The 26,238-nt window shown below is 51.9% G+C and overlaps 1 protein-coding gene across 1 annotated transcript in view; it reads right to left on the bottom strand.

Moving 5' to 3' along the window:
* The window catches only part of PDAP1 (PDGFA associated protein 1), a 145,291-nt gene extending 125,128 nt beyond the window's left edge, over nucleotides 1-20,163 (bottom strand). The window contains exon 1 of the mRNA XM_064461513.1: nucleotides 20,157-20,163. The gene's annotated coding sequence lies outside the window, so the exon portion shown is untranslated. The remainder of the gene's footprint in view (nucleotides 1-20,156) is intronic.
* Between the last annotated feature and the right edge of the window lie 6,075 nt (nucleotides 20,164-26,238).

The following is a 26,238-nucleotide window of genomic DNA, read 5'->3' as shown; positions in this document are numbered from 1 at the left end:
GCTCTGTATTTTAGCAGCCCTGCCCAGAGCAGGTAGGATCAGAAACACCACCACTTGTCCAATGGCAGGGACCGCAGGCAGAGCTGCTGGACCCAGCCGCAATATGGGACCTCAGCTATAGCACAAACCTCAGCCCATATTACAGCAAAACCCCTTCCCCAGGCCCTGGGGGGCTGCAAGATATGAGTGGGTTTTGGGAACAACCAACAGCCCAAGGGAGCAAATTCACAGTAATCCTCCAGCCCTGTTAGCCGCTCAGTGCCGTTCAAAACCAAGGAGGGCTTGTGCCAGATCTTGGGCTGGGAGGTGTCCGTGAACCATCTGACTGCTATCCCTGTAACCCCAGCTGGGCACCCAGCCATTCAAAGCAAGCAGTGTTGGGGGGTTTTGTTTTTGTTCCCCCCTCCCCTTGCTTCAGGATGAGAGGACCTTTATAAATTACTTCCGCTTAATCTCATTGCCAAGCAGACATCGCTGGTTTCTGCCATCACATCATGCTCTAAAGACAGATAGAGTTTTCTGCCTGGGCTTAAAAAGAACATTGTTTGCAGAACAGAGCGAACAACATGTGAAAAGAAGGGGGGGGGGGGGGGAGATCTGATGTTTGCTGGAAGAAAAACCTGCTCGTTTGTTTGGACAAGGATTCTCAGCACGTACAATCTCAGGAACAAAAGGAGATTCTTGTTCTCCACTGTGTTTGTGGGAAAAGTCCTGTAAATATTATGGGGCATTTGTGCTGTAGAGAAGATTGCCTACCTGCCTCCAGAAACTGCTCCGGGCAGCCCCCCAAAAAAAAAAATCACTGCTGAGGGGTCCAGCCCTTGCACAGTCCCACTGCACCAAGCTCTGAGTCCTTCTCTTCATATTTGGTAGGAAACAAACAGCTTGCTCAAATAGAAGTAACCACATTAAAAAAAAATTCCTTTGGGCAGAAGTTTTGGAAAGAAACACATCTCCATCTGACCTTGCTGTTACTCAATGAGATGTAGGTCAAATATTTTAATTGCCAAGTCACTAATCCCCCATATGCAGCATTTCAATATTTGTATTGCTGCGGACTTATTGCGTTCTGAAGCCGTGGGGGGAAAGAAATCGCTGCCTGGATTGATGGGCTAGTAATCTCTGCCAAACTACGACGCTGGATACAACTGCTCAGGATGAATGGTTGTGACTGCAGGGAGGAGTGAGCGGAGCAGGGGGGGAGTTGCTGCTCCACCAGCTGCATTTCTGGTTGTATTCAAAGCTTTTGCCACCTTCCCAAAACGCCAGATACATCCTCCAGTATCTGAGCACAACTTCCCCAACCCATGCAGGCGGCACATCCAGCCCAAGTACACCCTTCAAACCTCCCCTCTCCCATCACCATCCAGAAACTCAGAGCAAAACAGTTGTTTTATTTTAATAAGCAACCAGATGGCAAACCAGCCCCACTAGCACAAGCTCCTGCAAGCATCTCGCAGCCTCAGGCACTTGCTGGGGCTCGAACGCCTGCAATGCGGCCACCTCCAGGCTGTAGCACTTGCTGCAACCCAAGACTCCTTCAGCAGGGAGAAGACTAGCAAATTGCATCAATGGTCCCCAAGGACTATGAAGAGACACAGTGTAATTACCCATGATGGAATTTGGCTCACATAAAAATATACTACGGCAGGAGTCACAGCTCCTGGGTCACACAGGGACAGGCAGGAGGGAAGAGGACCCTCAATCATCAACTCTAGACCCTGCCATCACCGGCAACCATATCATGTAATCCAATTTGGAAATCTATCATGGAATTCTTAAAATTAGCTCATTTTTCTACCCACCATCACTGCTGGCATCCTGCTCCGTAGCTGCCTCCTTCCAAGAGTGCTGAGGATGCTCTGCTCCAGGGGTGCCCACCTTGGGGTGGGCTTCCCCACATGTCAGGGCACACAGAGGTCCCACATGGGCACACATCACCCAGGGGCTGGTTTCCCAGCTGGGCACAGCCAGCATTAACTCAGTGACAGCATCTCCCGAGAAGAAAATAAGGGGGGGGAGAAATGCAGCGTAGAAAACAACGCATTTTCAGGACAGAATTAAAAGGTCAATTACTTTATAATCTCTCAGTTACAGGAATGGTCTTGCTCATTCAAACATGGCTTAACAAGACAAGGTCCTGGCCCAGAATAGAGACATTGCTGCAGACCTGAGAGCAAATAATAAATTCTGACTAAGAGAGAGGTTGCGTCATTAAAATGGAGTGGGCTGGATTCTGCCCTTATATCTACCCCCGTAAATCCTGGACAAAGGATTTTCTAGATTACATATGCACATTCCTTTCCCCTCCGCTCCATTAAATAACACACAGTGCCCATTTCCCAGCGTATGCCGCACACACACCCCAGGCGTTCAACGAGCAGGCAGCCCTCCGGGACAGCCGGTGCTTTGGACCTTGGGGCTATCCAGGGAAAGATGATACCCTGGGGGAATAAAAGTGGGGTGGGGGTTCCCCCCTCTTTCCCAATTGTCAGGGAGGATGTACCTTTGCTTTTTTGTGGTGGATGGAAAGCTCAGGTTGTGACACTGGCAGCCCACAAAGCTCAATGCAAGGCAAGAGGAGTCAGACAATTCACCTTGGCTGCACCAGACCTGGGACAAGACACTGTCTGCTGGGGCATCACGTGGAGATGCATCATTTACAGTCTTGCTTTTGCAAGTCAGAAAACTTTGATATTTTTTTTTCTCCTTAGATTCATTCATGCAAATTTGTTCTTTGGGTGCCTGATAGCAAGGGATGCCCCAGCTTTGGGATGCAGGAAGATGGAAGAGGCTGCACCTGCTGGGGTACAAGGCTCATAACCCTCCTTTGCTTCATTTCCCCCATGTCTGGCCGCTGCAAACGGAGTGGTTTGCGTAACTGCCTAAAGCCCATCCCATGGAGAGCATGGAACAGGTTACAACAGAGTATGCTGGCCTCTGGACCCGGCTGGTCCTTCAGTGCATGAAATCTCACTAGTGTCCCACAGGGACAATTATCAAACAGGAGAGTTCTTCTTGCAAACCCAAAGTCATTAGTTACAAGACAGGGAAGAAGGCTTAAAGCTCTTACGCTTTAACATGTTAGCCCAGCCCTTTAGGGAACTCCTGATGTGCCAGAGCATCTAATCTCTGCAAATCACTTTTATTCTGCCTTGCTCTGGGTTTTCCTTTTTAATCAACTTAATCTTTATTCATGAGGTGTGCTGTTGCATTACAGAAACGCCCGGATCCTAAGCATCAGGCTCAGGGAATGGAAACTGAAGAAACTTGGTGTTTGTTCCAGCTAGGGCTTAAGGTCTGGACCAGTTTATCCAGACTCATGGCAGGTCCTAGCACTCCTCCACGTCCTGGCAGAGAGGAGGAGGAGGAGGAGGAGGGAAATAGCCCGAGCACTCAGAGGACAAGGGCTACACCCGAAGGCTGGCATGCTTTGATCAGCACGTCTCATTGCTATATTTAATCAGCAAGGTCCATGCTTACCTAGCCTTGCCAATAGACACTTTTTTTAAAAAGAAGAAAAATTCTTTGAAATAAAAAAAAGAAATTAAAGGGATCAAAGAAACAAGCGGCCAGCGAGTGACAGCAACACGCAGCAAAGAATAAAGCAAGTGCTAATGGGATTTCAAGGGGAGAAGTGGGGCAGGAAAGAACAAAGAGCCGGGGTGCCAGGACCCCACAGCCTGTCCCACCTGGGCTCAGCCCATTATCCTGATCCATCCCCACCTAAGGCAGAGCTTCATAAGCCACCTCCAAAATGGTATGAAGGCAGAGCATGGCAGGACAGACTGTAGTCTGACACCCAGCACAAGCTCCCGGGACCAGGCTGGGAAATACCAGCACTGGCACTTCTGTTTTGGTAAGACAGCAGCAATTTCCATGCACGCTCCCCTGGAAGCAGAGGGCCATCATTTAGGGGTCCCAAGAGGGCCTGACCGAGCGTGACCCCATCCCCACAGTTCAGCCCCAAAGCATCCCCAGTGCAAACAGCGGTGCTCAGCAGTCTGCAACAGCCTCGCTTGCATCTTCCAAGGATCAACTTACCCCCCCTCCAACCACAATCCAAAGGTACTAATGGGATTGTAATTCCTCTAATGAGCTGTAATTAATTAATCACCCTGTTAGCACAAGAGTTTTTGGCAAAGACAGTGCCATTTTGTAGCTAGAGCGAGGCTCTTCCCCAGCACCATCAGGCTCTGAGCACAGCTGCAGGCAAGCCCCATCTCAGCACCAAGAACACTTGCTTTTTGCCCAGGGACCTCATTCCCCTCTGACTAGATCCAATACTGCTTGTACCTTAGAGAAAGGACCCTGGAAATAACCACAGAGCTCACAGATCTCCCCCAGGTTACAGACAACCAAGTCACAGCCATTAATTCAGAGGGTTCACAGACATCTCTTCCACCAACCCCTTGAGGGCATCAATTCCCTCTGGCAAATTTAACAAGAAAAACACACCACAGGCAGAGAGTAAGCGATACCGGGACCCTCCGTGGTCCCTGCAGGGCAGGAACTCACCAGGGGAAATTCCCAAAAGCACAGAGGATGGAGCCAAAGCAATGTCTGAGCTCTGTGGAGGACCACAGCAGCCCTGGGATGCTCAGGGCCATGCTGCAGCCTCCTGCATGCCCCAGACACACGATTGCACCTGTGCATGGCACCCACACATGGCAGCTGAGCCCAGGCACCTCACCCAGCTCAGCTTCTCCATTACTTCCATGCTTAATAATTGAAGGACCAGTGTAACGGCATGAAAGTTTCAGGGGCTGACATGTTCAGAGCAAGAGAGCAGGGCTCAGAGGCAGGCAAGGACTGCCTCTGATTAACCCTGCACAGTGCAGATGGCGAGGTGCAGGTCCCTGCCCATCTGCCCCTGTGGACAAACCCTTTCCCCCCTGCAAATTTATGTTTTCCCAGATCTGCTTTGCAAGACCATCCACCCCCCCACTACAGGGGACTTTTGCTCAACATCAGGTGCCTCTAAAAAAATCCTAATAGAGGGAGGGTTCTTCCCAGAGAGCATGGCATTTTATAGAGCACATGGCTTTGCACGGAGCCAACTCTGAGCAAGGGCTATGAGTTACCTTCAGCTGGCTGCGGAGGCTGAACAGGAGGGCTCTTCTGCAGGAGCAGATGGAGCTGACGTGCCTGGGAACCAGCCCAGCCCTGCTGCGGTGACAGACTGTCCCACACCGCCTCCCCGAGCAATGCTGTGCTGAGACCCCCATGCAGGAGTTGGGGGTACCCAAGGGGTTGAGCACTGGCACAACTCAGACCACCATCAAACACCAGCCATCCCACCACAAAAGTCCACACCACACAATCCTCCTCCAGCATCCAACTTACCCCCACCTTGTTTCCTCCTATATATAACCCAGCAGGCTGGGGAGGAGGATGCCTCACCTCTCCTTAGGCTCAGCTGGGCAGAGTACACCATCTTCCCTCAAATACTCACAGCAATTAAGCTAATTGCACCTTCCTGGGTAGTTGATGCTGGTTCTCTGATCATGTAGCCCAGGCTGCCTCAGAGTAGAGGTTCTGGGTCTCTGCACTTTGAGGGAGGTGAGCCCTTTGCATGCAGGATGGGATCCCCATGACAAAACTCTTTAGACATATTATTTGCTTTTAGAGCCTTCTTTACTGTGACCACAGCCTGCAGCACCCAGGGTAGGTGCAGGAGTGGAGCCTGTCCCTCTGCGGAGCAGGGGAGGTTTGAGTTTGGCAGAGCATGGCCTGTGGGATAGTGGGACCAGGAGTGCTCAGGCAGCCCCTTTGACTTCCCTTTGCTTGCTGCATCTCCTCCAAAAATGAAATGTTATTTGCATTAAGGAGCACAGATGAGTGGAGCCATCTGAGCCAAGGCTGTTGCTGGAGTCAGGTTTTTGAGGTGCCAGGACTGTGGCTCAGAAATTAATCCTCCCCCATGAAGCTGCCTGGGAGCAGGCGCAAGTGAGCGTTACCTTGATTAAAAGAGATGGGTTAACGCAGCTCTTGGTCCCAGCAGCCTCCCAGGAGAGCAAGACCAGACTGTCCCCTGTTGTTGAGTCCAGCTCCCCAAATTGCAGGTGATGGTAGGGATCCTCATGGGTCCCCAGGATACCGTGGGCCACCTGCTGCCTAGTCCTCCCAGTGACCGTCCCTCCTTACCAGGCAGCCAGAGGATTTTTCCCTTGTTAATCCAGCAGTTGCTCCTTTGAGGATGCTCCTGCCTTTTCAAAGCATCTCCTGTTTCATCTCCTGCCTTTTCAGAAACTGCAGACAAAAAAAAAAGACCCTGTCTCTGTGCAATGCCACCAGCCGGGTGCCTGGCCTGGGTGTGCACCAGCACCCCAGGGTGCAACCCTGGAGCCAAGATAATGATGCTGCCAGTTGCTGCCTTCTTCCACCCCCAGGTGATTTTCCCGCTTTCCACCCTTATTTCACCACTTTCACCTTTCAAAGTGATTTTTTGAGAAGCTTCTTTCATGGCAATATTATAAGCACGATTGTTTGCATTTTGAAGGCCACCTTCTCAGAGCTGCCCAGGCACAGGACTGTCCTGCTGTTATCAGCCCTGTCTTCCAGGCTGGTCCCATTTGGGCTGGTCCCTCTCCTTCCCATCTCTGGAAGCAGTGGCCACCTCCCTCAGGGGCCCTTCCCAGGTCCCTTTTTCCCCTTGTGTTGTTCTTGCACCTGCTCTAGTTTGCTTAACGCTACATATTTTATTACCTTTCTGGAAAGTAACTGGGGATATTTCCTAAAATAGGAAATATTCAGAGCTGTGAGCTGCTCCTAGGTGCACCAAGCCCAGGGATGGCAGCAACCACCCTCACCCCACATGGAGGAGCTGGGCAGAGGCCACCTTGCCTTGCCGGCTTGCCCTGGCACCACCGAGCGCACTAAATGCGCTTCAAATGGGCTTTTTTATATGATCATCCCGAGTTTTTTTTTTGGGCCTCTGACCAAGCCATGAACTTGCGCTGCTTCACCGGCGGCTGCCAAGATCTGCTCAGCGTCTGCCGGTGGGGAGGGCAGTGATCTGCTGCGGCTGCTCGGCTGGCGGCCGTCCACCCTTGACACTGCCTCTGGATTTTTGGCGGGGGGATGCTCATCCCCCGAGCATGGCACAGGGTGGCAGGATCCTCTGGATGGCTGAGGACATCCAGCATCATGGATAGTTGCAGGCTGGAGAAGAGGGGCTCAGGCTGGCGGGTGAGCCCAAGCTGGCATCTTGGCCCCATGGGCTCCCCACGACGCCCCAATTCCCTGCGCTGAGTGTCAGGATGATAAAGCTGAGCCAAGCTCGCCAGAGCAGGCGCAGCACCCAGCAGCTCCCATAATTAATGGCACTGCCAGCACTTCCCTGCCAGGCCATGAATAAAACATCCTTTCCAAGTATCCAAACTTTGAAAAATCTCCTTTTTTTTCTGTTAATTAAATCTGTGGGACACTGTGCTTTTATTCTTTTCTCCTCCTAAATAATCAGGGGGGTGAAAGCTAGTTTGGGGCCCCAATTTCCTTCAGACTTGCGCCCAATTTCTTACAGAGATGGTATGACTGCCAGGGAGATTCCCCCCAAAAAAATTCCCTTTCCACCTCTGCAGCTTTGAACCTGCTGAATCTCTAGGTTTGCTACAGCCATTGGATTTTTTGGCATTTCTGGGTCCTTCAGCATCCAAAAGCCTCTCCTGGAAACCAGCCTCCCCAGCCCCTTCCATCTTGCAAATGTTTTTGCCGCATACCCAGGTTATGAACATGAAGTTATCAGTATTCTTTATGAAGAAGAAGCTGCACCTTGTCCTTGTTCCCCCTCTAGTCTGGTGAAGGAGGGAGAAGAAAGCAGGTAACATAAGCCAAGGGACCCCAAGCACTTCAGATTAACTCCTGGCATGACTTTCAGCACATCTCGTGCCTCAGTTTCCCCATTTCTCTATAAAATCCACTAAACGCAGCGGAGGTTTTTCCCTACCTGCCTGGTTTTGACCTTTGGCTGAAGCAGCAGATGCTCACAGGGGGCTGGGAACAGCTCGGGGGGGCAAGTGGATGAAAGCTGCTCACGGCTTCAGGTCTCAGATAAGACCCTGTACATTTTCCTTTGCCCGCTCTCCCTGCCATGGCTTATATATGTATTTCTTGATCCGAACCAACAACCCACCGTATTCATTCATGTGGTGCCTGCGGCATGCAGGGGTTTGTGTCCCTGAGTGCTTTGTGGGAGGCTGAGCACTGTGTTTGTGCCACAAGCCAGTCCCACCCGGCGGCTTCTGCCGGGCAAGCAGCTCCCGTTGCCGCTTGGCCTGGGGACTCACAGCAATGTCTGAGCAGAAGAGAGCTGTTGCCTGCACAAATCCAAGTCTCTGAGCATCTCCCTCTGTGGAGAAAGGTGAAATTCCACCCTCCAGCTTCTCTGGCTCTGATCCAGAGGAGCCGCATTAACAGAGCTTTGACAGGCCAGGGTCAGACCCAAAACCAGGTCCTGCCATTGCAGAAGTGTCTCAGCCACCCAAAGCGCTGCTGCCTGGCCATGCCAGCTGCCAGCCAGCAAGAGAGGGAGAGCCCACGCGTGCTGGGGCGGAGGCTCTGGGAGCTAAGCTCAGAGCTGTGCCACGCTGGGGCACTGCAGCTCGGTCCCCTTGCAGGTGGCAACAGCCAAGCCTTACATTTCCCCTGTGTTTTTGAGCTGTGGTTCTGCGGGTCGTGTCGGGTAGCGCTCAGGCCAGGTAACACAGCACTGCCCGTTCCATCCCGGGCCAAGGGGGCACCTTTAGCAGAGACAGAAGCTCTGGGAGACAGAGCAATTTCCTGCCTGAGCAACAAGCGCTTTACTTCTCGCCGGATCATCTGCCAGCCAATTTTCTCTCTCTGGGCTCCTTCCAGCTCAGCGGTCCAGCCCCCAGCACGGCACAGGGCTGCCGCCAGCAGTCAACAGACCCAAAGGTTTGGGATGCTCACTAGCGCCGGCTCAGCCCAGTTCCCCCATCCTGCAAGGTGCCTTCTTTCCTTGCATGCCCCGAGGGGGTTGATGGCATCCTCTGCTTGTCATCCCTTTCTTCTCTCTTCCTGAAGGTCCTGGAAATGTTCAGCTCTCTGCAAGATCTGTGCCATAACTCTCAAAAGCTGGACTTAAGTGCTTGAAGTGCTCTCAAAGGGAAGAACTGGCAACTTTAGCACTAGGAAATATAGTTGCATCCACTCGCACAAGCTAAGGATGCTCCACTTGTTTTTTTAAGAGGGAGACCTGCAGAGGGAAAGGATCTTCTAGTAGCTTTGTCACCGCAGTGAAAGTTTAGAGCTAATAAAGGAAATTGACTCTGCCAAGGTGGAGAGAAACTAAGGAGAGGAAAATGAATGAGTAATCTAAACAGGACCACTAAAAATCCCCCAGTGCTCCTCAATAAAGCAGAGATTAGCGGGAGGCTTTGCAGCCACACTGCAGGCTGGGACTCAGATTTGTCGCTGAAGTTTTGCATGGGCTTGAGTGAACCAGTTCATCTTATCCTGTCCTCCTGTTTCCCCATCTGGGAAGTGGAGACAGTCTTGATTCCCCTTTAAAATCTTAATTTAGTGATGGCTGTGAAACCCTTTGGGATCTCCGGGAGCAGGGGGGAAGTCATAGGGAAGCAGGGTGCAGCACGCCGGGGTGGTGGGGAACAGCAGGTACGATCTGTGCTCCTTTCTGCAAGTGAACTCTTCCCTCAGACACTGTCATCAGCCTCAGCTAATCGGTCATTTGAAGTCACCAGGATCCTGGCGCCGCAGATCAGCCCCGGCTCCGTGTTGCACTGCACAGGGAGGCAGCGGGGGCTGCAGCAGCTCCCGGTTTCCCTGGCCCCATGCCCACTGCAACCAGTGCACGAGGGTGCCGGCCCACTGAGATGACAGTCCCCACCGAACACAGCTTCATGCCATGCTCCAAAGCCAACAGATTCCCTGTTGAGCGGGGGATTTTTATAAAGGCGGTGAGATCAGGACCTCAAAGTAAAGGCAAAGCACACACAGGGCATACAGGAGCTGAGCCTTTGCAAAACTGGACTGCGTGATGGCCGGGTTCTCATCTCCAGTGGTGTCAGGGTGAACCCTTCCCTGCCTGCTTGTCCCAGGGCACCTCCCTTCTTCTCCCCGGGGATGGAAATCAGCATTCCTCACCCTGGAGCCACAGCAGGGACTGGCCTTTTCTGGGCACTGGTACCACGAGGCAGCAAGCTTTCCCAAGCCCTCCTTAATACAAATAATAAAGAGGGATTTGAACTGGCCAACAAAGATGGAACCAAAGCAATCCCAGCGGGAGCATATTTTTATAAGCCAGGGCTATAAGAGAAAGGGCAGGAAACCTGCCACATCACAAATCACTCTCCTGTCACTTGCTGTAATCTAGAAATGCTCTATTAAAAATAAGATCAGCCCCGGCTGCCGTCAGCAAAGCAGAATCGAGGCCAGGGTGGAGGGCAGCTCAGGTTCAGGTCTGGCTACTAGGTAGGTTCAAGTCTCTGAGACTGGTAAATGCTGCGCTGCTCTGCTACGATTTATAAATATATAGAGCTGCCCGGCTCAGTGACATCCATCACCCGCAGCCAGCAGACGTAGCTGGGGGTAGATGTCTCCCTCCCTGCCGGTTGGCTGGGCTCAGCTTTGCTGCTCGGTTGAGAAAGGGCTCAGGACAGAGCCCCATATTTCCAGTTTATCCCCAAAAATACACTCCTCGGTTGAGGAAGAGGGAGGCAACGCGCAGGGCTCCTGGGTCCTGCCTGCCTGTGGCGAGCAAAGGGCTCCTGTCCCCTGGGCAGCTGGAGAGGGGTGAGGGGACACCCCCAATCCCTGGACCAGGGCTCAGCACCACCGGGCAGCCCAGCTTGCTGGTCCAGCTGATGGCAAAGCATCAGGCATGCAAGGATAACACACCTTCTCCTCTGGGTGTTCACTCTTAATGAATTGTACTCGGCTCTAATGAGGTCGAAGTCGCCTCCTGTTCCCTCAGCCATGGCCATGGCTGCTGCAAGCCCCCGCAGCCCGCCGCTGAAGTCAGAGCAGGGAAAAACGTCAGCTAACAGTGATTCGCCTGACAAATGAGGTTCTGGGGAAACAGGAGCTCTTTGCCAATTCAGCACAAAGTGAGGCAATAATTACAGGGGGAGCAAAAAAATTCAAGGGTGTTGAAGCGTTTGGAAGCAAAAGAGTGGTTTTGCTTGGGAAATGCAGATGCTTGTTTGCTTTGAGGTTTTCCAGGTAAGACCTTTGACAGCATTTTAACATTTTCCATTTTCAGCAGCTCTGACTGCAGAGGACAGAGTGGCTCAAGAGGAGGCGAGAAGCAATCCAGAAAGGAGCAGGAGCCTCCTCCCTCCCAGCTTCCCCAGTTCCATCGAGGTTTCCACCACCGTAAGACCTAATTTCTTGCCTCTCTCCTACAGCAGAACCAAACTCCCTGGACCTCCCCACCTCCAAGTACCGGTCAAGAGATCTGGGGATCCCAGGCATCCCCTGGCCATGGGAAAAGCCTGACGCAGGGCTGGGTGAGGCACCCCCACCCCAGCACCCTATTGCACCATCCTCTGCAGCTGATGCACTCCAGCTTGTTCAAATAAAGCTCCATCTGCAGATTATTTACAGGAGGATGTTTGCTCTGTTGCAGAAGCTGATTTGGTGATGAAAGTTTAAACAGGATGGAGAAGGTAGAATTGAGCAGGGCGTCCTAGAGACGGGAGACAGCCCGGTGGGTCCTTCCCAGGGTCAGATCCTTGCAGCAGCACCCCTCAACCCCAGACCCTCTGAGCACCTCATTGGCACAGACACAGAGGCTGGGATCTAGAGAGCCACCGTCCCCAGGACAACATGCCCTGCAGGTTGTAGGAGACACAAAATGACTGTCCATACACAGAGTGAAAAATCCCTGTTGGTGATCGAAAGCCCAGGGAGTCCCACCAGAGATCACCCTGTGTGCTGTGAACAACCCCCAGGAATGGGCACGGCAAAGCTATGCTGGTGAGCTGGGAAGGTACAGAGCAAGGGAAACCCTTCACAGAAACAGTTCCTCGAAAATCAAGTGCCTGCTCTTGCCTTGTTGCCCAGCTGGGAAAGAAAAGCCTTGCTCAGGGGCTGGAGCAGTTGCTGCACCCCAAGGTAGACCAGGAAGTCTACCACCCCGAGTCCCTTCAAGCACCGAGATAATCCCTAGGCCACCACATCCATTCTTCCCATTGCCCTTTGGGGCAGATGAGGATCCCAGCCCTGGAGAAAAACACTCAGATTTTCTCCCAACCCTTCTGGGTCCCACAGGAGATGACTGGCTGTCCCCTGGGTCTCTTGTAGGACATGAAGAGCCACAATGCATCCCTACCCACTGGCAGGCATGGACTGCTGGAAATCACTACCTTGAAACCCCAAATGCCCCTTCCTGGCAATCAAGAAGCCCCCTTGACCATGGCGAGAGGTGAAGCACAGCCAGAGCAGCTGCATGTGCTCACCCATCCCATTCCATCCCAACTCACCCACATGGACTCACACTCACTCAGCTCCTTCTCTCTCAACAACAGCTCCTGGAGCTCTCTTCTTGCTCCTACCTCCAAAGCACTGATGGAGAAAGATCTCGCTTCTTCAGAGGTAGCCCTCACCACACTCCTCTGTTTCCAGACCCCAGAGACGACCACCACGTGTCCACTCCTCCCGTGGGTGAGGCTGAAGAGCTGGGGAGCATCAGCAGCTTGGAGAAGATGTTTCCCTGTGGATGGATCAAGAGCAGGGAAAGGGCTGGGGCAGTAGGAAAACCTGCATTCGAGCCAGCAACGCTTGCTCAACCGCTGGTTAGTGGCTCCACAGGAAACACCTTCCCATGCTCACCTGGAAAGACATGTTCCTAGCGAGTCAAGGCCATCAGTGGGCAGGGAGTGGACACGCGGCTGCAGGAGGTACACCCCTTGGCAGATACAGCCTCCTCTTCACCACAGTCAGTGAAGGAAAAGAGGCTGCCAGCCAGTCCTTCAGCTCTCATGATGCTTTTGCTCTCTGCTTTGCAGCATTGGCATCTACTATGGCCATTCCTTGAGGAAAAAGGTCTTTCTCATCTAGGACTAATCCAGCCTGGGCTTGCTCCTAGGTAGCTCCGGTATTTGGCGTTATAATATGCCTTTGCACTCCGTAGTTTTATTTTAGACTGAAGCTGTGAGGTCGCATGTGAGGCTTTTGGACAAACGCTGCTCTCTGCCCCTTCCTGAGCTGCCCCAGGGCCAAGAAGAGCATAAACAGAGCTCTGCAGGGACACAGCATGCTCCAAGTCCAAGCTATGGTTGGTTAAAACCAGCAACATGGGTGGAAAGTTGGCGGACCATGAAGCTGTGGGCTTTCAGTTGCTGTACAGCTTCTTTGACCCTTACAGCATGGACAAATCCTGGGGGTAAGTATCAGGGGGCTGAAATAAGTGGTGGAAAGGACCCCAGACTTTACCACAAGCTTACCAAGGCATCTCAGCATATAGTGATCCCCCTGACAAGGCTGGCTGAAAGAACTCCAAAGGGCTGGGGAGAGCAGAATCTTGGAGACAGAGGTTGGGACAACATCATACCCAAACAGGTCTCACCTGCTTTGTGGAGAACAACCCAAACCTGCCTGTCACACTCACGGCAGAGCTGCTGGGTGACAAGGAGAAGCCACCCAGGCCTGTCCCACCACAGAGCTCCTTTGTGGCCACCCTCCCTCTGTCAGCTCTCATGGATGGGTACTAGACGTGGCTGCCATGCTTTGGGATGCAACACGTGAGGCCCCTGGGAGTGCAGGGTGCAGCAGAAGGCTCCTAACTCTGTCACGAGGTTACTCAGGTCAAAAGCACGTCCTTGTATGTCATAAAACCAGACACTGCTTCCTCCTCCCACCACCCTCACCGCAGAGCTGGGCGGTATCTCCAGTGCTCACCACATCACTCCAGCCACACGGCCGGTGGCCTTGCCAGCCAGGGGCACCTTTCCCATCACACCCCTCCAAGGTGGCTCCACCACATCCCCTCAGAGCATGGGCTGGAGAAGAGGACACCTGAATGGACGTGACAGGAACAATAACATCCCCGAGGGGTCCAGCAAGGCTCTTGGCTTGCACCCAACCTTACCCTCTGGTATGGGACAGGTCATCCTTTCCCCTCCTCTGCCACAATCGTGGCAGATGCTAAGAACAAAGCAGCGTAGCTCCGCTGTCATCAAAGCCGCAACTCATTGCCATCTCCCAAAGGCTGGTCTCATTCCTCCCAGGTGTACTTTCCATGCTTAGGTCCCTCTGCAGATGCTGCTTCAGACAGCTTCTGGATGGCTGAATGAGGCCCGTACCAGCTGCCTTCCCACACCTCGATGAGGCTACACGCCTGTTTTGGTGCAGAGCTGTGGATGCCTGGCATCAGGAAGGCTGGGGCATTAAGTGGGTAAACGCTGATTTCACAAAGGTTTCCAACAGCATGGGAGAAGCAAAGCCATCCTTGGGAGAGCTGCAGATCAAACCAAGCCAGGAAGCATTTCTTGCCAGCCACGAGTGAAGGAAGGAGAGGAGAACCAGGTGAAGCTAGGGACAAAGCACCACCTGCCGTGTGTCTTTGCAGGATGTCAGCCAGAATTCAGAGCCCTGAAATGGAGACCTCTCATTCAGAAATACACTATGATGTCTGGTCAAATCAAAGGGCTATGGGGTCAGGATGAACCACTCCTCCATAGCCATGAGTCAGCCTGTAGCATTGCTGTGGACAGGAAGCCCATGAATCATGGGCTGCAGCTGGGTTGGAGATGACTACTAAGACCATCGTTATTTATAGCCAAGACACTGATATGGGCAGAAAGACCCCGGCAGCTGCCCTGGGGCAGAGGCCACGCAGTGCATTGCCAGCACGTCATGTCCTGGGCACCTGCTGCTCTCATATTCTGCATCCTCATCCTGGATTCCCAACCTGGAGTTGGGTTCCTGGTGTGCTGGATGACCCCCTTCATCCAGGTGACACTCTCCATCCAACAGCCAGTCTCAATGCTAAAGCCAACATCACCAGTTGCCTAAATACAGCATTTCCCAAGGCTCTCCCCGCCACGGGTACCACCATTGGAAAGAAATGCATGAAAGAACAAACAGATTTTGCAGAGGGATTTCGAACATAATTTATCTGTAATTCAAGAGGCACTAAGGAAATACAGGAACTCTTGCATGAAGCCTTTCTTCCACCTTGAAGGTTTGGCGTCTCCAGGTTCTCCAGCCAGGGCCCGCCTCAGTGGCTCAGGACTCTCCTCCCAGCTCTGCAGGCAGCCCTCAGCACAGACTCATCCTCCTCTGCACCCTCATTTTGAGGCATTTGGGTTGCGCCTCACGGACGGTGAAGGAGCAGCTGTGAGCACAGCATGCAGAGCTGCGAGGCCAGGAGCAAACCTTGCCAAGAGATTTGAAGAAGGGCTGGTTATGAGTAGCTGCCCTTTGCTAGCTGGTTTGCTTCACACCTCCCTTCCAACTGCGAGGTGCACTCAGCCAAATATCATTACAGGTTTATCTACACGCTGCTCACCTTATTTGCCTTCAAAGCTGGAGCGAGATCTCTCTCCCCGGGTAGAGGCAGTAGCTGTTGCACCACCTTCAAAGCCAAGGGAGGCTGCGCGCACTCGCTCTGAGCTTCACACGGCTGCAGGAATTGGTCAGGGTACGTAGGAAAGAAGTGGCTGATGCCTTCAAAGCAGAGTATGGGTTGATAAGCAGAGAGAGACATTTTAGCTCCTGCTGGGTAATTATCACCTACGGAAGGCTGAGGAGTTAGCTGGTGGGAGGGAAATTATAACCTAGCGTAAAACCAATCTCTCTCCCAAATCCAGTCTCTTTAGTGTTCAGGAGTGTTTGGTCTGGTTCCAAGGCTCAGCTTCTGGAGGAGTTTGGAGAGGTCCCTTGACAGATCTCCAACACGGCTGCAAAGCAGGGTCCACATCCCTTTTGTTCAGAGGTGTACAAAAACGGGTGAGGCTTCACAGTGAGAGGCTGAAGCGAAATAGATGGCTTCGTTCAGGAGAACCAGTTGTGGTGAGATGAGAAGTGACTTAATTACAATAAGTCCCTTTACAGCAAAACTACCAGGTGCTAAAAGAGTTTTTAATTTAGCAGAGAAAGGCAGATCAACACCAAGCATCTGGAAGCTGAACCCAGAGAAAATCCAATTAAAAGTCAGGCAACGCTGCAAGTGGAACAAGCTACGAAGTGATGGATTATTCATTGCAGAATGTCTTGAATTCAAGGGAGGGGGAATCTAATAGATCCTTCTAGCATTATATCTGTTGATGATGAACACTCCCACCCAACTTCTGGGAGCATGCTCACTTCATTGCAAAAGCAAAGCCAGGAGTTCGGCTAAATGCGAAGTTCCCATGCATGTGAGGGAGGACGACCCACAAGTCCTACTAGGTAAGTCGCACTGTTTTGTGCTTGGAGGCATTAATAACCCAGAACTAGCAGCCAACTCCATGGAAACCAACTGGTACTCAGTGACAAGTTCTCCTGTTGCTATAGGAACAGGGCCCAAACAAATAAAAATTACCTATAATTTTTCCTTCCTGAAGTTCTCCCACATTGCATTTCCATAGCAACTAATTAGCTCATTAGTGATCTGAACCAAACCAGTGGACTGGTGGAAGTGCCCGGCTGCCATGCCCGGCTCTGTCCCCTCTCGTGGTTGGCTGAGAAGAGCCGTTAAGGTAGTTGATGTCAGGTTTAAGGGGAAAGGCTTGAGCACGAGGAGCTGGGTATCTCAGGGCTGGATTTCTTCATGCCTTCCCCATGATACCTCTGACAGAAATAGCACTTGGTCCCATCTATTTCTAGCTGTCACCTTACACTTCAGTTCCTTGACCTCGTCGTTTCCTTTCCGGACTCCCCATGTCTCCTCCAGGCTCAGCATTGGTCTCTTGGACAGCTGCGTGGCTTGGCAATGTTCTCTTGTGCTTCTGCCCATGATACTCAGGTCTCTTGGCTTGTTGCTATCTTCTGTACCAAGCTAACACACTTCATCTGGAGGGTTCTTACAGGAGTGTCTCTTTTCTCATTTACACTCTACAACTACGATGCTCCATCCTCCCCTGGCAGTTTACCATCATGGGCCTCTTCCATCTCCAAGCCATGCCAGAGCATTGTTCGGCCCCTTCCACCTAAGTCGCACCAGTCTGAGCCCTGGGGAAGCCACTGCTCAACTCTGCTTGGCCAAACCAGAACCAACCACTTAGGTCTGAAGAGACCCACCACTGCCTTGTTTAAAATAGCGATGGATGCCATTGTCACCTTCACGGCCAAGGAAAGACCGTAGCTTTGCAGATGCAGGGCTAGAAGGATGCATTGGATCATCCTCTCTTGATTTCAAGACATCCTGGACATCACATGATCCTCCCCTGAGGACGCATTTACACTCCACATACTGCCTGTTTGGCAGAGTTCAGGCTGAGCAGCTGGAGCCAGACTGGATGGCATAAGTGCACGGGTGCTGTATGTCCTGCCTAAGCTCAGCTGTCACAGGAGATGGCTGGTGACAGAGCAATCAGGTGTTAAAAATGGACCAGGAAAAAAAATGTTAAAAAAAAAAGAATGAAGTGGCAGAATTGCTGTTGACAAGTGTTGACGTAATAAACACAAGTGCATCCAAGGAGATTAGATGCATTAAACCACAGTTGCGTGCCCACAGAGAGGAGATGTTATCTTCAGTTAGTGTCAGAAACTTCGGAAAACAGAGATCAAGTCTGATTTCCTTCACTGGAGTAGAAATCCGCTGAAAATCCCCAGAAATCTGCTGACTTGCAGCCACAGGGAAATATAGCCCAGGTCTTCCTGATTTTGTTTCCAATGATTTGAATATTTTGGCACCTCTCAATGAGTAAGTTATGAAAATAAGATATAAAAGGGGGGGAAAACAATCAGCAATGAAAGGCAAGCAACTGAGAGTTGTTGAAACTAACAATCTTGAGTCTTAGTCTAGGACCTTAAATACAAAATGAGAACAAACATCTCCAAAGAAGTCAGGGGCATTCAGGGGAGAATAGCTTTTCTCCCCTGAATTTGCCCAGCCTTCATTTTTTTCCGAGCCTGTCGGATGGACAGACCTACTCCTGGCCACCACAGGTCCATGCTGAGCTACAGGAGGGGAGAGAGTGCCTTGGGGATTCAACGCCCTGCAGAAATGCAGTTTCCTTCTCCTGTGTCCTTTGTTTTTTCCATTCCGGCTTTCCTGGGAATCTGGATTATTCACAGAGAGAATAGCAGAGTATTCGTCTCTCCAGAGAGGCATGTCTTCAACCCTCCCTGGGAATCATGCAAAGCTGCCATGCCTTCACCTTTCCCTCCGGCACAATGATTAGCCAACTGCTCCCAAGAATAATATAAGTAAGTGTCCTTTGGGACAACCTGAATGTTCAGGACCCGGGGGCTTCAGTTAAAATCCTTTCATGGGACTTGTGGTAGAGTTGGCTGTGCTGAACATTCCTCCTGAGCCCCTCATATAAATTGTTGATAAGGATGAGTCGGGAAAGAATGTTGGTTTCATCATGGCAAGAAATTACCCTAATTTTCATGGATTGGGTATCACCAGATGGGAGGTGTCTCTGTTGCAGAGACCACTGATACCCTCTGGAAACCTGCCCGCCCTGTGCATCCTCCGCTCATGACGCTTTCTGGTACAACCTCTGCCCCACAGGCTGTCTAAATACAGCAAACCTTCTCCATCCCATCCTCCTCACCAGGCTGCAGGGGTGCATCCCCCACGCCAGTGCAGGTGGCCGGAATGGCCCTTCCCTCCCACCTCCACAGCTGCCCCCCAGCCAGGGCAGAGATGGCAGCAGGGGGGGAGCGGGAGTGGTCAGCATCTGGAGTCTTCATCGGGAAGAATATAATGCTCATGTTGAGGGTTTCTTCTTCCTCACCGTAGAATCTACTAAGGGTCATTTTCAGATGTTCACTAATATTTTCACACCTTGCGTTTTCTCCACTGGTCTGCAGCTCCATGTTAAATCCGAATTTACTATATACCGTGCCATTTACATATGTTAAATACTATTTCTTTGTTCTCCTTGTTACCCCTAAAACCTGTTTTGTTTAGCACTAGCTCTGCGTGTCCTTCACTGACCATTGGTGAGTTGTTTCTAGCCGTGGGGTCTCCACTGCTAACCCTGGACGCCATGTCCCACCACCCCATGTCTGTACTCCTCTATGTTGCACCCCGCGTCTCCACTTTTCACACGTTTACCTTCATACCAGGCCTATATTTCTCTATCCCACATCATTATATTAGTAAAAAAAAAATTAATCTCATTCTACATGGAATAACTGCTTGCTTACCGTCATCTGTTTAAAACTAGGGCTGTACCACACAAACAGAAGTAAAATAAATTAGCCATTGCTACTTGCTCAATTAGAAAAACCTCTTTTAGAGCTAAACCAAGTGAAACAAAGCTGTGGGAGGTCAAGAAAAGATCAGGCAGAGCAAGTCCACCAAGCCTCAGTCCTGAGGCCTTGCAAACTCAGTGCAAGGCTTATGGCCTCATGCAATGGCAGCACCGTATTACAGGGTTGCAGGTACCAGGGGTTGCATTGGGGAGTCCCATCTCCTCACCTCCAAATACCCTGGGGGAGCAGCACCGGCACCCTGGGGTGGGGACAGATGTGTCCCTCTGATGGCTCATTGAAGACGCTGAGGTCAGGATGGAGGATTATTTTTCTCCCCCTGACCTGGGGGATAAATGCCCAGTATCTCAGGCAAGAGACCCACTCGGGATCTCCAACGCTCTCACTGCTGCATCCAAGCCACTGCTGAGGACCGGGGAGGGAGGACAGGCTGCCAACTCGCTCTTCCCCGCCTGCTTCATTGCCTCCAAAATTACACACACAATAAACGCCCAATTAAACACTTGCTGACAGAAAAGCATCTGGAGCAGGGGGCAGCACGGCTCTACCAGGAATATTCCCGCCAGGGCCGCGCTTCCAGGTGAATTCGTGTAAATCACATGTGAAGTCCCATAATTAATCACTGCTGTCCCCAGCTACACACGTGCTGGTGCGAGCGATAGCAGACAGGGCGGGTGCGAAGGGGAGGCAGAGAGCTGAGCACACATCCACACGCCGGCCAGGTCAGGATATGGCCAAGCTGGGTCCCACGTGTGCTGGAGCAGCAGCGGGGGGGATGCTGGAGGTGCTCCCCAGCAGCCCCTGGCTGCAGCGAGATGGGACCACCTCAGGGCTTTGCCAAGAAAATTGGCTTTTTTTGACCAGAAACAACACAGCCTGTTTGGTTAAGCCCCCATTGAGACATGCAGTAAATTCACCTAGCCCCAAAACGTGATCTGATCCCAGGACGGATGGAGCTTGTCTTCTGTGTAGCTTCTCTGGTGTCTCATAAGGACCAAGTGGCATCAGCACAGGCACACAAGCCCCCATCTCCACGTTACCCATGGGAATATAATTATCGGCAAGATCTCTGCTGCCGTCAGATGTGATCAAAACCACAACTCAATTAAATTTGATTGGATTGAAAACTGAGGTTTTTGAAGAGACAGGCACGTACGCCCGGAGCGGGACGCCACTCCCCAGGAAAGCAGGCTGAGATCTGCGGGATAGTCACCCCTAGGTGAAGGAAAAGCTGGGATGTGGCTCCGGCCCCAGGATGAACTCTATCCCTTGGGGCCAGGAGCCTTTGCCAGTTCACACATCCGCCTTCTGGAGGATCCCGGATAGAGTAAGGTGAGCCCAGCCTCCCGGAGATGCTTGTAATTCTTTCTCATCTTTTGAAATCAAATAAAAAAAAGTTTGTCATCTGAGCAATGCGGGGGGCGAGAGGGGGACAACATGCCTGGAGATGAAAGGGAATTCTAGATGGGTATTTCATCTCTTGCTCTTGTAATGAACGTGAAAACAGAAAAAGAAAGAAACAAACAAAAAATCCCAGACACAGTTAATGAGCTTTGCATTTAAATGTGGCATCAATGTCACCGCGCAGACTGTTCCCTCAAGGTCCCGCGTACCTGCTCACACCAGGCGATGGGCACGGAACAGCCCGTCGGAGCAAATATTGGATGAGATTAAATTTCACTAGTGTTTACTAAATAAAACATGCATTTCCAGAAATCAAGAAAAAAGTTTGTTAAATATTTTAGTACATCTGGTCTCCTCTTCCCCACCCATATACAGACTTACAAAATGCTTTGCATATTTATTTTAGCATGCACTAGATTTATTTAAAAATAGCATCACCAGCACTGGAAACAGCCCACTTGCTTTTCATCTAGATCTTTGCATTGAATCAATGAATCCAAAATTAAACAAGGTTGGGTGAACTAAATCTATACAAGGACCTATTTGCTGATCAATACAGAAATGGATGCCTGGAATCTCTTTACTGTGTGAAATATGAGGACTTATGAGAGAGAAATTGGTTTTGTTATTATATTTTAAAAAATCAGATTTAATTTCCCCACATAAAAATATTATTTATCAGAGAGATGCTTTGTCCTAAATAATTCATGCTGGTTATATAGTACCCAGAAGAGAAAAGACTCCCTTCTTCCATTCCTAATGAGGGGGCAAAAAGACCTCAAATATTTTTCTTGGATTCAGTTTCATCAGCACAAGGAGATGAAACCCTACTTAGCTTCTAGAGGGTGTCCTACTCCACCACCGTGGGGGAGGTGACTCCCCCAAAACACAAAGAGAAACCACAACACGCTGCATATGGAGGGAGGAGAGCTTCAGACACCTCTGGAGGCCAAACTCAGATCACCAGGAAGAAGCACCTGGCTTTGGCGTTGAGGTTCAAGGGATGATGATGGGGACTAAGTAGCCAGAACTTATCTCACAGAGGAAAGAAGCGTCTCCTGAAGAAGCCACTTCAGTATGGCCATAATATAAATCCAGCCTCCACTGCCTGTGGCTGGATGTGTTCCTCCGAAACGGGGTGGAGGTGAAGCCATCCAGGGCTGCACCGAGCACTGGCTGCCCCAGCAAAGCGGGGCTGGAAGGCAAGCGAAAGTCAGCCCAGGACACTGCGTGTGAAGTATATGGGAGACACGAAGCACAAAGGTCAGTGGAAGTCTCTCCTGGCCCAAAATGGGAATAGAACTGGGGCTGAAGAACATAGATTTGGATAAAAAAATGATTGGCCTTTTAAAGCCCATCTTGGGCAGAAAATTTGGGGCTGGCTTTGGGAACTGCCTTGCACGGCCACGTGCTCAGCCAGGTCCCTTTCTCCTAAGTGTGCTGCAAGAATTGATCCATCAAGAGCTATACCTGCTCCGCTCTGAGTACATCTGCATATCTGTCACTTCCATGAATGAAAAATGCATGTGCCAGTAAATTGGAGGTGAAATAATACATCTGTTGTCAGCACTCTTTTTTTTTTCCTTTCTCTTCTACGAGTTTCATTAAGAAGAGACATATCTTTGATAAAGTTAACGCCATCAGTTCACTAATTGTTCCTGACACTTCCCTGTTGTTTTGATGATGGATCGCTGCAGAAACACCAGTCCCAGGCAGGCAGGGAGGGATAAGTCACCTCTTCAGGCTATTTCTGGAAGAAAACACAACAAAGCTGCAGAGACCATGCCAGGGAATGGCCCCGAGCCGTGACGAGGCTGGGGACACATGGGTGGCAGGGGTGTCCCAGGAGCCCTGTGAGGTGCTAGCGCTGGATTCAGATCATGCAGTGCTGCAGCTGGCTCCTGGTGAGCTTCCTCTGAACATACAAGTGCATGAATGAAAGGAGGAATGAGAAATAGCTGACCCTGGCCAGACACATGATGGGTCCTGGGGGCAAACAGGGCTCAAGGGACAATCCCAGTCCCAGCTTCCCCAATCACCTTCATCCACCTGCATCTTTCAGCCTTTTTCCAGACCAGGAGCTGGGCAAACCCAAAGTGACTGGGTTTGGGTCTGGTGCCCTCTCCTCAGGGTGCTGGCACTCAGGCCATTTGCACCCCCATGGGAAGGGACTCCATGGTGTAAAGGATGTGGGGGGACCAGGTGCTCAGTTCCCCCTCATACCTCAGATGATGTCAGCTCTCCCATGGGCAAGGCATGGGTGGTCATAGCAGCCAGCTCCACTCAGCATCACCTCAGGATGCTTGGAGAAGCCAGGTGGGGTGGTGACGACACCAGTGCCCCCCACCTCTGCATGAGCCCCTTCCCATCCCCATGCTGTCCCTGTCCTATCCCTGCGTGGCCAGCAATCGGGTTAGTAGCTTGCAACGCACCCAAACACCCAGCAAAGAGGGAACAGCTGCTTCCCTCTGGCCCAGATCAAGGATTCTAATTAAGAGGAAGATTTGGGGGAATGAAGGTGAAGATCCCTCCCAGAGCTCTAATTAAAGAAACTCAGGGTGAGGCGGGACAATGAGGAAGGATGCATCCTGCTGCCAATGGGGCTTAGCTCAGGAGGGCAGTGCAAGGGGAGCGGAGACCCCCACCATGGCCCCATGGTGCTGGCGCAGCCCCCTCCCCGAGGGGAGGTACCCCCCCACACACAGATCACAGAGGCTGCTTTGCACCCACAAAAACAACCTTTCAATCTCCCCTAGACCTCCAGCAAGGTTCACAAAACACGGAGTGAGGAGGCACTCCAGACTAGTTAAAAATACATCAAACCCAAATTCCTGCCAATTTGACTCTGAGTTATGGCAAAGGTTTGCCAGGCTGGTGAAGCAGGAGGGTCCTCGTAGGATTCAATCCCAGCCCTGGCCCACTCCCTCCAAGCCAAAAGGGGCCAGGTCAGAGCCAGGGAGGCCATTCTGGCTTTTGGGAGGTGGGCGCCACCACTTCCAGAACCTGCAGAGCCCTTCTGAGCTATTTGGAGAGGTGCCACAGTCCAGGACAGCCTGCTCCACAGGCTGGCCACCTTCCCGAGAAGCAGCACGGCTTGCCACTCGACGCGCACCAGCGCTCCAGGAAAAACACTGTTTCAATCAGCGCTGCATCGCCAGCCGGGACGGGTGACTAGGGGCGCCGACCTCCTGCCCTGCCTCCAGCAAAACGAGGATGCCTGGCTGGGGAGGGTACGAGAGCTGTGCCAGTTCCTGGTGTCGCTCCATCAGCTGCCGAGCCAGGCACAGCCCGTGCCACCAGCCCACTCAGAGCTGGTGCTGGAAACAGGCCATTTTCCCACTTTTTTAGCTCTTTGCGTGTCTCTCCAGCCCAAGAGGAGCAGTTCAACCCTGTGGGCAACATCGGCTCCCCAAACCCCCTTGTCCTGGGAGGAGAGGCTGCGTGGCACCTTCCAACACCTCAAAATCCTCCAAACTTCAGCAAGAAGGTACAAAGCCAGCCCCAGACAGGGCAGCAGCATCTGTCCTGGCCTCACCTGCTGCTCAGGGCACAGCCTCCAGCCCCAGATCTGCACGTGGGTCACACTTCAGACATGGCTGTCCTAGCTCAGGCAACCCCAAACCTGCTCCCATCGCAACATGGGACCTCAGGGACAGTCCCTCCTGGCACCAGGAAGGAGAAAGAAACGATGGGGGTTCAAAAGCTGCAATGCTGCACATCCCTACATGGCTGTTCAGTGCAAGCCAGCCCCTTTCCCGGCCCCATGACTGCTCCCTTATGGCACCTTGGAAACCTCTTGCCTCTAGTCTCTTTTAATCCAAGCTTCTGCTTCTCTTCTGTTATAGCTGGGAAAGGGAAGAGTGCAGCCAACCGCCGTGCCAGCCAGCAGTGAGCCAGGTATATGCCATAAAACACATCTTGCACGATGCCAACTGCCTGCAGAGGTGGGGGCTCAGCGCAAGGCAGCGAGCGGGGAGGGGAGCTGGGGTGAGACTGATAGCAGAGAGCCCATGAAACATCTTTCTAAACAACAAGACCCAACCCTTTACTAGTGGTGATGGCCACAGGAGTCAGGACCCCTGTCCCAGGACCCAGAGGCACTGCAGGAACCAGGTTTGCATCCTTGGATGTGCGATTAGATGTGGCTCTGCCAGGACCCAGGGCTGCGTGTCTCCCATCACGTTAGGGGCCAGGAAATTAGATTTTTGAGGAGAAAGGTGTAGCAATGGTCCCTTGTAAGGGGGAAGAACCCCTGGATGAGGCATGGAGCAAGGTGACAGACTCCGACACATGATAGCCACAGCATAAGTCTCCAGAAAAACCCAACAGCCCTAAAAAAAACCAATGGGGTGGGAAGCCAAATTGGAGGTATCGCTCTCTGAGAAGCGCTGCTGCCACCCTGACACCTCGCGCTGGCAGAGCCCTAGGAGCCACCAGCACTTCTGCATCCTCCTGACTTAGCCCGGGCTCCCAAAATCGCACCCAACAACATTGTCTATTGCTCCAGCCCAGCTTTGCCAGGTCATTCCCTGTTCCCCGGGGCTGTGCTGCATGAGCCCGTATTGATATGGGTGAGTGAGTGGCAGATTCGCACGGCAGCTGCTGTGTATTTACACAGTGATTACAAGCCCTGCAAGGAGGGGAGGCAAAGAGCATCCCTAGGGCTCCTGTTCCCAGGGCTGGGGGCAGCTGCACACGAGCTAGGCCTGCCACCAGCAAGGGCTCACCAGGCACAGTTTCCATTGCACGGGCACATCTTGGGCTACCCTCAAGATTATTCAACAACTTCTCATTGCTGACACCGAACAGGACCTGTTGCAAGCACTGATATTCTGCAGGGCCTTTGCAGAGGGTCGAGATGACCTAGGAAATAATTAATTGCCTCACTGAGCCAAAGGAGCAATGCTCGGAGAAGCCACGCGCACAATGCACACTTCATGGCATTTGGGGCAGCTTCAGACTGAAGCTGGAGCTTTTGTCTGAAACCTTGGATTTTATTTATGAAATCTCAGCTTCCATAAGAAGAAAAGAGCGTATCACTCTAGAAGAGACATAAGTGGCCCTGAGCAGGGAATGACACCAAGGAAAACACAGCCAATATCGAGGTAACTGCTTTTGTTCATCAAGGTTCCAGTCTCCTCCACTCCGAGCGTCTCCAAGATGTAAATCAAGTGCAAAAGCCACCCTGGCTCGCCAGGCTTCTCCGCAGCCCTCTGCCCACGTGCCTGCAGCACTCGCCGCTGCTCCTGGCGTCTGGAAATAAACAGCCTGTTCCAGCACCGCTTGGTATTTTGAGAAAGGTTAACGCAGCATGTGAAGGGCCACAGCTACCGCTCACGGGGGCTGCAAAGCCTCCAGGCAAAGCTGCCAGAGGACCGGGGCTCCCTGTGTAGGAGGTGACCTCCTCAGCCCCCCCCAAACTGTTCGCTTCAACCTTCGGTATTTTCAGGCTTTGTACTGCTAAAGGCTTCCTTCTCCCAC

The sequence above is a fragment of the Phalacrocorax carbo genome, chromosome 10 (genome assembly GCF_963921805.1).
Source record: "Phalacrocorax carbo chromosome 10, bPhaCar2.1, whole genome shotgun sequence".
In the NCBI taxonomy this organism is placed as follows: Eukaryota; Metazoa; Chordata; class Aves; order Suliformes; family Phalacrocoracidae; genus Phalacrocorax; species Phalacrocorax carbo.
The sequence above is the reverse complement of the archived record's forward strand: the minus strand, read 5'-3'. Positions and strand labels throughout refer to the sequence as shown.